Source organism: Poecile atricapillus, chromosome 3 (assembly GCF_030490865.1).
Source record: "Poecile atricapillus isolate bPoeAtr1 chromosome 3, bPoeAtr1.hap1, whole genome shotgun sequence".
NCBI lineage: Eukaryota > Metazoa > Chordata > Aves > Passeriformes > Paridae > Poecile > Poecile atricapillus.
In genome coordinates this window covers 112,674,876-112,690,542 of record NC_081251.1, presented here as the reverse complement: position 1 = coordinate 112,690,542, position 15,667 = coordinate 112,674,876, and positions in this window count along the sequence as shown.

Here is a 15,667-nt window from a genome sequence, read left to right as displayed (position 1 = left end):
GAAACAATTTGACCATTGCTTTGGACAACAAACTTAATGAGGGAAAGAATGAATGGAAAACAACTAGAATTGTATAAATGTTTAGCAAAGCTTGAAAATATTTTATAAGCACATTTGTGCTTCATAGAAAGAGAAAACAAACACTGAAAGCTACCAGTTTTTAGACCTATTTTCTACCAAAGGTTAGTTTGATCAGCTCTAAAACCATCACAGAACAGGACTTTAAACAAGATGGAAGATAATTCCTGACCTTTGAATATCATGAACATTTACTCAAGTAAAGAATGATTCATGATGACTGCATGAATCCATGGAGGGGACTTGGTTTGCAGGAACTTCCACCATGAGCATTTCAGTGAGCCCCACTGGTGAGTAAATTCCCAGGACATTGTGCTGCAGCTCACAGTATTCCACAGACCACAGGGCACGCTGTGGCCCAGGGGAAGAGCTCTGGGATATGGACTAAATTTTGGTTTGAAATATTATTAATCCCCAGAGTCCAAGAGCTGAGTGCCATGGCAGCACATTGCTGGTCCAGACAGGAGGAATGGCATTTCATGCCACTAATACGCTGCTGCAGCCCTTTAACATTAACAGAACAGTGCAAGCAACTGAGTGAGCTCTGCAATCCAAAGGCAACAAGAGGCCCTAGAAATTTCATTTTGATTTGATATTCACATCTTATTGAAATCTCTAATAAGGGAGTGGGAAGCAACTTCATGGCCACAAGAAGCACAGAGGAATAGGAGGCAGAAGCCAGATATGGTATCAAGCACACAAACCGGCAATTCCCAGTCCACTTTCTTTTTCAGACCAATATATTCCTGTTTTTCTTTCTTCAGTACAGAATCACAGCCACCCTTTCTGTGAAGATGGAGCTGTCAGGGCACTATTTTAGCAGAAATAACGTGAGTGGTGCCACTACTGTACTGCCACAGGGCACAATTCCTGCAGAATATCCTCAGATTCACCTGTGCTGAGCCTAATTGCTGCTCATACAGCAATTAATATTCATATGTTTAAGACAAACATACCTCCAAGTAATCTTGTGCATAACCCTAATTTCACATTTGTTTTGATGGTGTTTTGAGAGCTTGAGCCTCGTTTTGTTCTTATCTGCAAGCACACAAGAATGACACTATGTTTTCTACTGGCACACGTTTGTTACTGGTTTTGTGCAGTTTCATGGCACTCAAGGCAGGAAAACCCCACGCCAAATGGATCTGGGATCTGACTGGGACCCATGGGGAGATGACAGGGCTATTCCTGGTTATCCATCTCTGAGAAATGATTTGTTCTGTGCAGTGCCTTCAGGGATCCCTTGTTTTATCTCCATCTCTTGTGCTGTTATGGGTAACTGATCACAACTTCAATGTTTTGCCTCATAAGAGCACGTATCGTCTCGAGAGATGCTGTAAGATAGAGGTGGATTCCTAGGCTGGTACAAACAAGCAGATGTTCCTTTTGAACACGCACAGGGAAACCAACAGCTCTCATAATCCTACAGGACCTCCAAGAGAGATTGAAGTGCTCATTTCTTTTTGCCCCTGAAGCAGCGAGCGCTGCTCACCACTGGCTTCTCCAAAGTCACGGGTGATTAAATCCTGGCCTTTTGCAGTGCAAGGACCTGTTGCCTTTTTCACTTGATTGAGCCAATTTCATGTTCTGAGGCGCACAGGAAGCGATGGCACCTTCAGTGGGAATGAAATCGCTGTTTCTGCAGTTCCTTGCTATTGATATGACCTGACAAGGCTGATCTCTGATTTCCGGCTCTGCTGAGAGCCTCCCCGGCCCATCCTGGGGACAGGGATGGGGACAGTGCCCTGCCCTCCTCCCTCCCCGGCCCATCCTGGGGACAGGGATGGGGACAGTGCCCTGCTCTCCTCCCTCCCTGGCCCATCCTGGGGACAGGGATGGGGACAGTGCCCTGATCTCCTCCCTCCCTGGCTCATCCTGGGGACAGGGATGGGGACAGTGCCCTGCTCTCCTCCCTCCTCACCCCGCTCCACACGACCCATGTCCAGTGGCATGGGAATTACATGTTAGGAGTGGAAACACCACTCAAGCTGCCTCCCCGCAGAGGTTATTTACTTGCTTCAAATGTCAGCTGGGCTATTTTTCTCCCCCTCTCTCCCTCCCTCTCTCCTTCCCCTCCTCCTCCGAGATCCTCACCTAGCAAAGATGATGAAATGCCAAGAAGAAATGTCACTCCAGAAAGTAAGTTTGCTTTGGGGCATAAGTTGCACTTTGATAATGGTATTTGTTCTGTGGGTGGTCAAATTCCCCTCCGCCTCCCCTTTTTGGTCCTAACCATTATCTCATGCAAAGATAAGGTTCATTAGTAGCTCCTCTGAGCTATGGACACTGCAGAGCTCATGAAGAAGCATGCTCATCATGCAGTGATAGTGCTTATTAGTGATTGCTGCTTTCATGCACCTTTTAGATTTATTTTGCTGCTTTCTCTAGGTAGGAAGTCCTTAAGAAACTTTCAAAACCAGCCTCATTTTGAGGCTCACGTATATGTGCAACCCATGAATACACATAAGTGTACACATGTTGGTTTTGGGTACAATTAAATCTAACTTTAGCTTGTGCTTGGGCTCACAGTTCTACTAAAAATAAAAAAAATTCTAAACCTGAGAACTAACCCAAATTCATTTATGCAATTTATCCCAGGCTTGATCTGAGATTCAGGACTAAGTCTCTTTTGCAGCCTAAGTGGCAGCATTGTCCTGTTGTTCTGAAAGCAGAAATAGATATTCTTGTCCCTAATTCTATGGCTTATGAAGATAACATCAAGAAAATGTAAAAATGTCTGGCATAATTTCTCTTAAAACTGATTTACACCTTAAAGTTTAACTCCTAAAAAGATGTGGTTGCTTTATATTGGCATAACATATTTCAGGAGGAAGGGAAAATAAAAAGAGATCCTAGAGATCCTGGAGTGCATCCTGCATCTACTCCCAGAGGACTGAACAGCTTTGCATGCACCAGCAGTGTCAAATGCCTGTAACTTTCTAGGTAGAGACAATATGAACAAATAGATGAGTGAGAGGAGATAATATAAGCATATAAAATATGGAGCAGTGCTGGGAAAGTAGGCTGGAACTGTTTTTCCTTTTTTTTTTTTTTTGTGTAGCATGAACAATGAGCTTACAACCTGAAAGAAATACTTTTCTATGGAACAGAAATCTAGATAGTGCCATTCTTCACCCTATGATTACATTGCCATCATGAATACAGTGAAAAGAATAATAAAACCCCACATCTATCTATAGGATAATAATAAACACAATAGATACAAAGGGTAATATTATAGAAATATAATAGCTACAAATGGTGAGTAAACAAAAGCTTTTGAATGCATAAAACCTTTGAATTTTCAGGGCATAGAATCTACATTTGACTGCTTTGGGGATGGGTTTTTATGTGCCCATTACACACTTACCTCCCCAAAAAAGGTTTCTCTTGGCTGCTGTCAGAGGCAGCTCCTGCCCAACCACATCCCAAGCTGTGTCACACAACCCCAGATCCCCATGGGCACTGCAAAGAAATGAACACAATCTCCTGTCAGGTTTCCTCCCTCAAACTGCACTAATGAGCTCATCAATGACAATAAGCATAAGAATAATAATGGAAAAGTATTCAAATTAGAAAAATATCTGAATTTTTGGCTTTGCCACTAAGTTAAAGGACTCACTGATTATGAGGTAAAATTTTATTCTCAGATTAATTTCATTTACTCTGCAAGATGCAGTGGGTTGCAAGGGCAGACATGAGGACTGAATTTGGCTTTTGAGAGGCTTAAAATACTAACCAGACCCTGCAAACTGCTGTTATCTCAACATCAACTTCCAAGCTGATTAGGGAGAAAAGTTTCATTTGGTGTCTGTGCCGATTCCCAACCTATGAGGTCATGCAGCACTGGCACCCGAATTCCATCCCCTTATCCTCTTAGCCTTTTACACAAAGAATGGGTCTTTGGGATTGGGAGCAGATTCAAGTTTGTATAGCCATTTGTTCTTCCAAAAGCAAGATATGTTGTGGTAAACCTTCCATACTTTAGCAAAGCCTCTGAGGATCAGTATATGACTGGTGCATATATGCCTTCACATATGCAAACACAGGCTTGTTTATGATAGGCTTATCTAGCCAGGTTTTACACAGTGATGTTGAAAATAAAGGAATCAAGTGAAAAATGACAGCTGGCAAAACTTTCACCTTGCCCTTTGCCTTTTTGCTTGTAAAAAGCTCTTTTAGCTTTATGGTCATGGAAAAGGGTATGAGTAGAGTGAGCATAGGAAAGTCTGCTTGAGTTGTTTCCATCACTGGGAACAGACCTATCTTATTCCCCAAACAAACAACATTTCTCTCCCTTTCCTTCTTGTTTTAACCACCAGTAGTAATACTGCCCTATTTTATGCCATAATCCATCCTCTAAAAAGGGAATCTGAGATAATCAACAATAAAGGTGGCTTATTCTTGCTCTCTGAAAAAGATCAGCTTCTCCACATGCCCACATGTGGAAACCTTTTGGAGCGAGTTCACAGGAGAGAAATGCTGCAAGTACTTCCAAAACAATTGGGCTCCTCCTTCTCCGAAATCCAAGTGAGATGAATTTCTAAATACCCTGGGATGCTCTGCAGAGCCAAACATCCTGCCCTTCTCCTCAGGTGTGAAGAAAACAGGGACCTGTCTGAGGAAGTCATGCCATGCATTAAATATAAATAAAACCCTTTTCCATAGAGGATCCCAAAAGGAGATACAAGAGCACAATCCATGCAGAGCTGTCACTGCAATCCAAGCTGCAGATCCTGACACATACTCCTGTCTTCTTAAAGTGCTCTAACGTAAATGCTACAGATTTGGCAGTGGAAAGGTGCTGTAGGGCAAGCTCTCATGGAAAAAAAGATAAAATGAGAGAAGATAATGACGCTAAACATGAGTGCATGCAATTATAAATCCACGGTGTCTGTGTCTTTCAAACACAAGCAGATATGGTTACCTCCTTTATTCCTCATGGTTAAAGGAAGCATTTGTGTCACAGCGACTCTTGAAAAAATGAAGTTGCTTGAGTTTTTTCCAAGCTACTGAGGGGATTTGTTTGCCACAGTGATCATTCAACTGCCCAGGATGTGAGGGATCTGGGTTGCCCTGCTGTGCTCCCAAACCCCTGCAGCTGTGGCCGTGGCACATGGGTCATGCTGTGCTTCAGCCTGGGTGACCAAGGGGGTTCCCAGTGTGTGGATACAAAGCACAGCTTTCCCTGGGTAGCTGTGTTCAGGCAAGGAGGGCTTTGACATTACAGCACACACAGTGAAACATTTCTACCCTAGACATGACCTCGGTCATCGCCATTATTTTTACTACCTAGATTTGCAGTGGTGTGGCAAAAAGGGGGTGGGAGAAAAGAGTGGTAATCCCAGTTCAGCAGAACACTGGAGTTCCTCCAGTCCTTCCACACATGTTTCCCCATAAGCCACTCAGATCCCCTTCAGGAAATCATGTTTGTGCTGTTTTACCACCCAGAAGCTGAAGTAAGCTCTCACAGGTTAAGATGCTGTTAAGTGCTGCCCAGAGAAACTTCCAGTCTAAGCTGGAAGGCCACAGATACCCTTTTATCCTTTGCAGCTATTGCATAGGTTGAGATTTTTGAAAGAAAAGGCTGCAGTCACATCATCAGATGCAAGTACAGAAAATTCTTCTCCGAGTTCCCACTGTCACAGACTTTCACACTGCCCATTCCACCTCATTTAAGGCAACATGACTGTGCAGGAGTCCACCTGGTGTGCAAGGACTATGAGCTCCTCAGGAGCACCCCTCCTACTGCACCCCTTTGGAGAACTGCTTGTGGAACAGTCCAGTCCTCCTGTAACAAATATCCAAACATGAACAGATCTATGGAAGCCCCTGAAGTCTTGTGCATGTGTCACAGATGATGGTCTGTTAGCTCTGAGCTAGAAATATCATCTCAGGGTGACATGCAACCCTTTTCAAGCCATCAGTTAAAAGTGTAGCTGTGTCCTGGAATGAAAAGAAGAGGAGGAAGGGAAAGGAAACTTTAGTCACCTAACAGTGAAATGTGGCTGCAGTGCAAGGAAGGAGCTCATGGGCTGTGTTTTTGCACAGCATTTTACAGGCTTTGGGACCAGTTACAAGCTCACCGGTTCATGAACTCCCTCTTGGCCAGGGCCCAGAGCTGACACCAGCTGGGCACTTTTCAACCTTTATAAAGTAAATTACACTTCAGGAGGCTGCCACTCTTTGCACAAATGAGGAAAACCCAAGGTGAAGCCATACCACAAAATAACGTGCCAGCACAGAGATAGTCACTGAGGTAACCCTGCAGAGCTGCTGCTGTAGCTCCAGCAGCTGGGAGGAGGTGGCACACACTGATGGAATGCTCTGGAAGTGCTGGGGATGGACCTGTTAAAGGTGTTGCTCTTCCATCCAGCAAGCAGTGCTGACTTTCCAGGCCTCAGCTTGAGGAGAACCTCTGGTCCCCACTACAGCAATGTGAGATGAAAGCTGCTAGTCATGTAACGGGTTTGGTTATGAGTCAGCAGCTTCAACAGTTTCCCAAGACTTTTATTTTTACTTTAATATCAAAAGAACAGCATGAAATCCAGGTCCTACTCTCAGCTGTTCCCAGCAAGAGGAATAACTCGTATTTCCAAGGAGCTGCTAGGTGACTATTTCACCTGGACCTGCAAGATCAGCTTTCACCAGCTCCTGTCTTAAAAGGAAGAGTGCTCTTATGGAGAGAGCAGAGGTCAATACTTAGGATATCTGGTCTCAGCCCCATGACAAGAAGGTATGTGACCTTCAGCATGAGTCTCAGCATCCCAGGACTCAGCTCCTCCCTCTCAGCTGAGAACTAAAACATGCCTTTACCATTTCACTCTAATACCCTGTGAAAATGCTGCTGCACCCTCTTACTCTATAACTCTTAGCGGGAGGTGAAAATTGTGCTCCTGATTGCTGTTTTATGGAACGGGATATTCATTTACTCCTGAGTGGCCAATGCAAAAGGGAAAGTGAGTTCAGTGCAATAAATGTGGTGAGGGACTGAATTTGAGCAGTGCTCTTTCCGTGCTTTGTGGGCTGCCTGACCTTCAGCTGAAACCACGACATTTTTCATAGTCCAACCAATACTTTATCAAAAAAAAAAAGCAAGCAGCAGAAGGTACCAGTTAGATTTGCCAGGTATGAGACAATATAAAAGCAATGAAACTTTGAGGACACAGGAGAGCTTGTTGCCATCTCTACTGGTAGCAGTAATAATGCCTTGCATTTAGCAGGCACTGTAACAGCTGTCAGGGTTAGGCAGCCACTGTAACTTATCCCCGTTGCTGCAGAGCTGCCACACAGCTCCACATAGGCCACTTTTGTTCATTTAGGGCTCTTTCATGTAGACAGACTGAAGAGTCCTTCTTTCAGTACAAAAGAAAGATGATGTGTCTGTGATGGTTAACGCTCAGGAGAACCCTTCGAGACAAAGAAGTGGGAATGGGCTGAGAAATCTGCAGGGCTTTGCTGAGTCCTGCAGAGGGACCAGGCTGCAGAGCTGAGCTGGACACCTCCTGTCTCAGGAGACTTCACTTCTGTTCTGTCAGGCTTTGCTATGAAAACAGCTTTGCTCTGCTATCTGACCAGAAAGGAGGTCCCATTGCACAGCTCATTACACATCAGAAGAGCCCCAAGCTCAGCCTCAACACTAGGAAGGCCAATCCTATAAAATGGTTTTGTCCAGATTTGGACTTTCAGCCAAACCTGCCATATTTTCATCCAGACATACTTTCCTAGAAAATGGCTCAGCAGCCAGATAGAAAATTTGCCAATGGGAACAGTGATTTAGTATCATCAACATAGGTGAAGACTACAGGGAAACTCAGAACAAGCAGGTGAATTAGAAGAAAAAAATTCACTGATGACAAGTGTAAGTAATGCCTCCTACAAAGCACAATGGAAAATTGGCATTGGGCACACATATTCCCTGTCACTGCCTGTGGCCAGGGAGAACTTAGCTTAAAGAGCTGAAAGAAAATTCTCCATACCTAGTACATAAAGCTAAATAAATAAATAAAGTATTAAGAAGGAGAAGGATGTGACAGAAAACCAGACTGAACATATTCTAGTAATGGGGTCTCTTTAATGTGAGTTAATGGTTGCCTTCAACTGGGTCATTGGCCTGTAGCAAATAACAGCTCTGCACAAAGCCAGCGGGTGTCAGATGTCTTTTTTTGTGTGTGTGAAAGGAGAAAGTCATTTATGTAAGGAGGTAGCTGGGAACAATAGAAGCCACTGTCCCTGCCAAGTTCTGATCCCAAGACAAATCTTTGGGCAGAGGTGGGATAACCCAGCTGCTACTGAATTGAAATGGTGAGCAGAGCAGCAGAGATCCCTGTGGCTCAGAAAGGATTGGCAGGACAGACTTCTGTCAGCAACAGGACTTTCCACTGTTTGCTCCTGCTGTGTTTGGGGCTCTGCAGTCATGAGCATTCTTTGCAAATAAACAGGTTGTGTCAAGGTGCATACCTGGCTTGTGTCACCCATTGCTCCTGCTAAAGGAAAACATCCTACAAGGCCTTAAATATTGATTTACCTCTCAGACCAAAGGGGAAGCTGTTCACTGTATTTGCCAACATACCCTTATCGCTGAGGAACAGCAGTAATGGGTTCAGAAGAGGGTGTGGAGAAGAAATGAAATGACAAACAGCAGAGAAGTTTCGGTAGAGAGTTTGAAACGCGTAGGTGTGTTTCATCTGCAAGTAGGGTGAGTAAGTGGGGATGCAACAGGAGCATTCCTCTCAAGAGTGGAAGGGGATCATCTCATGCACAATTCACATCCCTTAACACAAGGCAAAAAAACCCTCAGTGAAACTGAGAGAAATGGAAAAAAGGAAATTTTTTTTTTTTTTAAAAAAGCAATGCCTCCATATACAGCTATCTGGAAAATGCTTTGCTACAGAAAGCCACTGAGACAAATACCTCAAGACCATCAAAACAGGACCCAAGATCTATAAGAATAAAGGCATGCAGATGACCAGCTTGTTTCTAAGCAGACAGAAGTCCCTATATTTCCAGACATAAACAAACCAGTCTGGCAGAAATAATACATAATTATCTGTAACTTTTTTTTCATACTATCCTGAAAACACCTGGAACTGATCCATAGGTTAAGGAAGACACTGGGTAGAAGTACTGGACATTATAAATGATGATGATGATGATGATGAAGGAAGTATTCTCTAGAATGAACTTTTGAATATACAAAGTAGGCTGTGACTTGCATTAGCATAGCAGAATGTCTCTGAACACTGGGAACTTAAGGTAGTGGGATAGGATTTCATATACTCTATGAATCTGAGCAAGTACAGCCAATTCTCTTGCATTTCAGTATTCTGTTATTACAACTTGGGGCTGATCCTGAAGAATTCCTGACTTCCAGTGGTGTTTTCATTAGTTCCAAATACAAATAGGATGGATCCCTGAGAGTGATACTTCTTAGCATGAGTGAAAGTGGCAGAACCAGATTCAATGCACAGAGAAGAAAATTATTGAGCCATGTTTAACTGCTCAGGACACCTCTTGCAGATCAGGGTGTCTTTGATTTATTCTCCCACACCCACACTCCAGCCTCTGGATTTGGAAAGATGCTAACTGCACCTGAAAAACAGCAATTCCTGTAAAGGAAGAAACTAAACACACTTTGCTTTCGTGTGCAAGAGAAGCATTAACAGGACATCAACTGAGTCAATGCTTTAAAAAACTTTTTGTGGCCATGATCAAAAGAAAAACATCAGTGCACACATCTGTATGTGTAGGAATAGAGCCCCACAGACCATGGGAGGTTGGTGCTGCACCAGCTGTCCCAGCCAGGAGGCTTTTTGGGTGCCCTCTCCTTGTCCAGACAGCACAAGATAGCAGAGAGGTCTTGGCACCAGCACCTGCAGCTGTGTAAGAGCTTTGCAGTGACAGACCCACGACAGCAGAAGAGCAACCGTCCTTGTCCTTCACTACAAGGAGCACTGATGGGAAGGGCAGGCTGCCTCTGGGTGACACTTCAGCATGAGGCAAAGCATGCAACTCTCTTGTTCAGCTACCTCAGGCAGAGCCAGTCACTCCCCACAACCCCCAAAACACATGTGAGGATGAAGCCCTGGGCCTGGAGGCCTCAGTGCAGTGGGCTGGGAGAGGGTCTGCCCCTGGCAGGAGTGACAGCCCAGCAGGACCTGCTCTAAGGTAGGGCTGGCCCGCAGAGCAAACTGCCAGCAAAGCCTCGTCCAGCAGGGAACTAATTTAGTCTCTTGTACAGTTGATGAATGAAGAATTTCCTCTTGGGACTAAATTACAGGCCTTGTCAGGGTTGCTCTTTCGTGATCTGTTATTTAGATGTAATTTTCCAACAGGGCTGGAACACATAGCCATGAGCTAGAATAGTATTTGCTGTGAACAGCTGCCACACACCGTCCTTCACTTCCCACACCCTTTCCACCCTCCCCGGTACCCCCCTCCTTCCTTCCCTCCTGACACACATGCAAGACCCACTAGGCACAACTCACACTGCATCTGTTAGATCCTCATTGAGGTCCTTAATTAAACCACAAGAATGGCATTTGCCCACCTTCCCTGCGCCCCTGTTGTACAAAGAGTCACGTCTTGTTTGAACACGCTTAAAAACAGACAAGAAGGCTTTTTTCAGACTCTGATGATTACAACCCTGTGTCAATCTTTCCCCCCTTTGGCTTGAAGATAGACTTGTGATCCTCCTTTGGCTTTTTGAACTGCTGGAAGCTGTGTAAACACACAGCGTGTCAGTAAAGCTCTGCTGACCTAATGGCTGCTAAGTGCAAAATGATTCCCTTCAAACTCCCAGATCTCACCTGTTTCGGGGTCATTAGCGATGAGGTCTGAAAGCAAAGGCAGGAACATTCTAGTTGGCCATTACCTAATGAAGAAATGGCTGGGTAGGACTATTTAAAGGAGTTTTCTAACAGCTCACTAATTGTTTTGGGCTTTAATCCCAGGATGCTCTCTCCAGTTAGGAGGCTGACTACTTTAATGTGGGGCAGTAAATCCAAATGCTGAAAGACCATGTTCCAATAGACCCTTCTGGAAGTCCCTCTGCTAGATGTGCAGTATAAATCCACAGAGCATGGAAGGAATCCAAAACTCAGGACTCTGTTTTATCCACTTGCACACCCTCGCGCCTTTTCTCCATGTGCTCAGAAGCAGCAAGCTGTCCAGCCTGCAGGACTGGAAGTCCTGTAATGAGGAGCTGGGATCCATTTTGTGTAAGTGATGATGACCAAATAGCCTAAAATAATTTTCCAACGTAATGCTGGTGTGGAACCTAAACAAATCAAGGAGCTGCTGACAGCAAATTATATTGTTTTAGAATAGCATGAAGGAGCTCGGAGGAGAAAAGGGTTGAGGGATGAATTTGAACTCATTAACATGCAGGGATAGACCCAGTATCTTATTTTACAGCCTTCCTGATGATCCCTGGCACTTTGACACTACCCAAACGTAAGTCCCGTGTGATCACCTTGGCACCTGCAGGCTCGGTTCACACTGCCGAGCCTCACGCCGAGTGAAGAGCCCTGAGCACAAGCGCAAGGAGCTCCTGAGCACAGAGCCCGTGGGGGACACCGAGGCTTGCGGGTACCGGGAGGATGCCCTGGGGGAAAAGGGTTTCCATCGGCAGCGGGTCCCGGTGCGCTCCGGACCCGCTGCTGCTCCCCGGGGAAGGCGCTCGGGAGCGCGGCGGACAGGCCATAGAAACATCGCCATCTACTGACAGCGGCGGGCCCAGCGCTGCCGGGAGCATCCCACAGCTGCTGCTCCATAGAATTCCATAGAATTGTTCTATAGTGCCTTTACAGCCGCTCCCGAGCCTCGGCATCGCGCAGTGCTGTGGCAGCCTCCCTGCAAGAGAGCACCGAAATCCTACTGCAAACCTACTCCTTTCCCTGCACATAAACCTCCTGCCAGCAGATTGATATTTTCTTAGATTTGTCTGTGATTGATCCACAGTCCATGTGTTTGGCCTTGTAGAACATTTATCAGAGGTGCAGGGTAAGGTCCTGTTTTCCTAAATAACTGGACAAATCAAAAGGACACACCAGTCTCCCAAAGGCCATCGGTCTGTGCCAGCTGCAGTTGGCTTGTGAGCAGGACCCTGTGAGAGCAATTTTTATGGACACACAGCTGGGTTTGCTCCATGCTTCTTGATGCATTAAATAATGAATGACTTCATGTAAGCTACAGTTTAGACTCCTGTGTCATGCCCGGTGACAGTGACTCTGCTTGCAGGAAGTTTTCTGTTTGGTACAGTGTGATGGCAGAGGACTTAGTTCTGAGCCAGCTGTCCCATCCATTTGTGCCCATCAGCAGCAAGATGGCCCAGTGTTCTCACTGCCACAGCTTTGGATGCTCAATTAAGTGATATACAAGCTCTCAAGTCAAAAGACTTCTTCTTTCAAAAAACATTTTAAGAGTACAAAATTCATTCAAAAGGTTTCTCCCAGTATCCACAGCTCTCCATGAGACAGCTCTGCCTTCTCTATAAGCCCCCAAATATTCTCCACCAATGAAGACCCAGGCAGGAAGTCTGCATTTCTACCTCACAAGGTCCCATGGTTTGTGTTTTGTGCATGTTTTGCCCTATTTAAAACCAACAGCTCCCAGGGAGGGCTCAGAGAACAGCTTGGCAGGTTTGTGTTGAGCTCTGGCACTCACAAAGCCCCAGTCATGCAGCTTGACATCTTCTTTGGGAACAACACCTGCCTTTGCACAGCCTCCTCCCCATGAAATTTGTATTTCCAGAATTTCCTTGTTCCCAGGTCCTCGGGAGCACACCTGCTCACTGTGAGGGATGTCTGGTTGCACTCCTTGAAACTAAATGCTCCAAGAAGTGGATGATGTTGGGGTTTGTAAATGTTGGCTCCTGTTGTGCCAAAACAGATGGTGCAGGGCTGCTCATCCCAGGCAGGGGAAGGAGCAGCTATAGACACTGACAATCCCATCCCTGCCTGCTGAGGAAAAGAGGAGGTAAAGAGGAGCTATTCCATTTTTCACACAATTTCTTTACCTCCCTGTCTCATCTTACTTTCTCACAGCTCCTCTCCAGCATGAAGTCACTGTGAGGAGATGAGGAATAAGCACTTTGGAAGAACCTCAGCCAGTGCTGGTGGATTGCCATTGCTCCTCCAATTCATGCTTGTGGCCTGAAGTTTCCAGTGTCAGCTTGTGGTGAACACAGCCAGGAGAGTCCATGTGCCCCCTGAATCTCAAGATCAAAAACAAATGCAACAGAGAATGGGTTGGAAGGGTCTCAAAGACTGTCTGGATCCAAATCCCCTGCCATGGGCAGGGACACTTTCCCCTATCCCAGGGTGCTCCAAGCCTCGTCCAGCCTGGCCTTGGACACTTCCAGGGATGGGGCAGCCACAGCTTCTCTGGGCAATCTGTGCCAGGGACTCACCATCCTCACAAGGAAGAATGTCTTCCTAATCTAAACCTGCCCTCTGTGGGTTTGAAGCCATTGGCCCTTGCAAAACAAGTCCCTCTCCAGCTCTTTTGCAGCCCTTTTAGGCACTGGAAAGCTGACCACTCACCACAATGTCAGGATAGAAATGTCCAGCAGGTATAATCCCTAAGCCAATTGATCATTAGAGATCACTTGGTCACTAATGTGGGGAAATAAACCCCTGAGACTGTTTTAAATTCTCCAGGCAGAAAACAGCCTGGCCTCTCTTCCCCCCACCCAAAAAGAAAAGTGTGTTTTTGATGAAGGTGAGGATGTTCTCTGAATCTCTGTGGCACCTCTCCCTGCTGCCATCTCTGGATGCCTGGGAGAGGAGGAGTGACTGTCCCTCTTGGCACAGAGGCACGGAGGGATGCCTGAGCTCAGAGAATAGCACTGGGGAATTGCTTGAGCCTTTGCCTCCTCAGTTAAGTCCCCACTCCTCAGGGCTCCACTATGAATTTCACAGAGTGCCTGGTGCTTCCCTACATGACCTGTAGGATGATGTCCTGCTTTTCCTCACACTCACTTTTTTTCCTCTGGTCTTAATGGGATTTGAAGGTACTTGAGCAACTTGGAAACCAAAAGTCAGCGAAAAACTTGCCCAAAGCCAGGCCTATTTTTGTGCAATTCCACCACTTTTTGGGCAGTCTCTGAGCCTACACATGCCTGCTAACAGCCTTGGCAATCCTGCTCCAAGGGCTTGAGAGCAGCTTTGATTCTTTCCATTAATGGTCTCTTCAGAGCTACGCCCTCCATCTGCCACATCTCTTGCAGGCATAAACCCTGACATTCGGCATTTAGCACTGTTTTATTTACAGAGGGGGGTTGTTCTTGCTCTTCTCCCTCTCCCTCAATTAATAAGTCTCTGGAGATTTTATCTCCATTTTTATCTGCTGCAAACTCCTGGGCCCTTGCTGTATTTCCCCAGCCAGCAGCACTGCTATCAGTGCCAAATATTTCAAGCTGTCAGGACATTACTGAACTGGAATTCCTTGAAGCCACTGACTGGTAGCTTAAAGGTGAAGCATTTAACTCTATTGCATTGGGGTTAATGACTCTGATGGCCCCTGCATTAGCTTATTCCTGGTGGCCAGTTGCTGCTGGTGGCAGCGTGGGGAAATCACAGAGTCCATCCTGAAGCAGCTCGGTCCTCCAGATCCTGCCCCTCAGCATGACTTGCCACCTCACTCCAGATTCCTTAGGATTTTCCTGAAAATGTGATCTGTGTTGCATTTTTTCATATTTCTCAGTTTGTCCCTACTAGGTGAAGGGGTGGGGTCAGGTCTGTTTTTAGCATATTTTTCCTTTGGTTTTTAAAGTTTATTTAAACTGACTCACATTTAATTGTCCTAAGGTAAACAGATGAATCACCCAGGGGGGGATACACCTCCAAAGGTCAGGGTTCAAAGCAAGTTTTTTTACTTTCTTTCTTTTCCTTGGGCTTAAATAAGGAAAACTGGGTTGGTTGGAAAATAAAACTATTTTATTTGGTAGTTCAGCAGACAGTGACTCAGATTTTTTAGTTTCCTGAACTTTTTACTTTTATATAAGTAAGACCCTTGATAAACAGGTATTGGGCCCACACCTGTCATGGAAAGAGCAGCAGGAGTTCAGCACAGTGTGGTAACAGAAGCTCTCTTGTTCTGCCACTGGAATTAGCTGCTTGGCTACAGGGAGATTCTTGATAACTCCTAATTTGAGCCTTTCAGACCAAGTGTGCTGCAGGGCCCCTTTTTTTTCCCTTTTGGAAAGATCATAATCAGCCAATGAGAAAACATTATTTAAAAACAAAAACCCAACCCAAAAAAACCAGAAGAAGAAAAGAGCCACAAGTTAAATTTTGCTTCTGGAAAATGTTGTCCCTTGAAATCCCTCGACAACTCGCTACTTGAATTTTTCTCTCCTATTAAAACCCATTCCCGGTAAAGAGTTGCTATTTCTGACCCCGTTTGTCTGTGTGGGATGTGTCTCCTGCTCTGTGTTGATAGTGTTGGCTGCAGAGCTGCTGCTGGTGTGGGGTGAGGTTGTCAGAAAACAGACTGTACTTTTGTGTTTCCCAACATTTCCACTTTGATCTGGTTTCCGGGCTCGGAGCTATCTCAGGTCATGCTAACAGCACCTGTAGCCCTGCAT